The 1,572-nt window shown below is 40.2% G+C and overlaps 1 pseudogene; it reads right to left on the bottom strand.

The window, feature by feature from the left end:
* Position 1: 1 nt before the first annotated feature.
* Positions 2-1,572, bottom strand: part of LOC105805850 — a 16,147-nt pseudogene continuing 14,576 nt past the window's right edge.

Below are 1,572 nucleotides of genomic sequence, written 5' to 3'. Positions count from 1 at the left end.
CTCCTCCTCTTCCATGTCCTGGGAGGCCTCCTCCCCCTCCAAAGCCTCCTGAAATTGCCACCAAATCTGCCTTGGCCTCCTCTGCCAACTTCTCAACCTCCAAATCCTCCTCTGCCTCATCCACAAAACCTGAATCCACCTTCACTTTTAGGTTTGTCCCAATCCAAGGGAACTATGTTTCCATCAATTTCACCATATTCCATGACCTCCTTGGTGGCTTTGGCATTCCCCACTGCTGAAGTCTGCAAAACAAAACCCTTTGGAGGATCCAGTTTCCCAGTGACTATCCTTGCACGAAGTGAGCCATCAAATGACTCCTCTAATATCTTTACAGTGTTATCCTTAGACTGTTTTGGATGGCTGGATTCTTGCATTATGTGATACTCTGGGTCTTTGCAACTCCAGCCTGAAAGCTCTGCCCTTAATTTCTCTTTCATTATAGAAATTTAAAGTTTTTTGGCATCTTCAAATGAAGCAAATTTTATAAATGTATACCCTTCATATTTGCCATTTTCATTCTAGGACACTGATAAAATTTGCCTTCTCAAATACTTCCCAAAGAGTTTCTTCTCTTGCATCGTAGAAGTTGCTTAAAACAAGAGGTTTTGATTCACCATTCCAACTGTGAGTCTTTCCACCTTTATAATCTTGACTTTGACCTTTCTCTCCAGTGTAAAACAGGGAAATGGATCACCTGTTGATTTCTAGTCCCTGTTTTACTTCCAAGGTTTTCTCTGCATCAGCTTCTGTCTTAAATACAATTTAAGCAATCCCTTTACTCTTCCCATCTTTGCTGACTAATCTGATCTCCACGGCATCTTCAAAAACTCTTTTCATTCATTCTGAGTGACTTTGTAAGGGAGATTTTTGGCCGAAAGTGTTCTAGAATCTCAATCTTTCTAGTTTATGGTATTCTGTATAGCAGCACAAATGGACTAAGGCGCATAATATTAAAAAAAACTAAAAACAAAAGAAAAGGAATAGGCCAGGCACAGTGGCTCATGCCTGTAATCTTAGCACTCTGGGAGGCCTGGGCAGGAGGATCCCTTGAACTCAGGAGTTCCAGACCAACCTGAGAAAGAGTGAGACCCCATCTCTACTAAAACTAGAAAAAAAAATAGCTGAATGTGGTAGCATGCACCTGTAGTCCCAGCCACTTGGGAGGCTGTGATAGGGAAATTGCTGGAGCCCAGGAATTTGAGGCTGCTATGAGGTAGGCTGACGCCATGGCCCTCCAGCCCAGGTGACAGAGCAAGACTCTGTCTCAAAAAAAAAAGGGAATAGAACCCAATAGTTGCCACTCTTCTTTTTACAATAAATCCTATTAAAAAGTTTCTGGGAGAAAATACTAGTCTTTTTTACATTCAACTGTTTAAGAAAAAACATTAAAAATGCCACACATCATATCTTAAATGAAGCTTGATTTTTATAATGACAAACAATATAAAAACTTTCCATAGTCTAGTTATTTAGGGATGACCATCAACCATCTCATTTCTTAAACTCTTACCTGATAGGTGCTTACCTATAAGGTTCACAGTTCTATAAAGTAAAATATCATGAGCTAAATCG

Source organism: Propithecus coquereli, unplaced genomic scaffold, assembly GCF_000956105.1.
Source record: "Propithecus coquereli isolate 6110/MARCELLA unplaced genomic scaffold, Pcoq_1.0 Scaffold135, whole genome shotgun sequence".
Lineage (NCBI taxonomy): Eukaryota > Metazoa > Chordata > Mammalia > Primates > Indriidae > Propithecus > Propithecus coquereli.
This window is presented reverse-complemented; position numbering and strand designations above follow the sequence as displayed.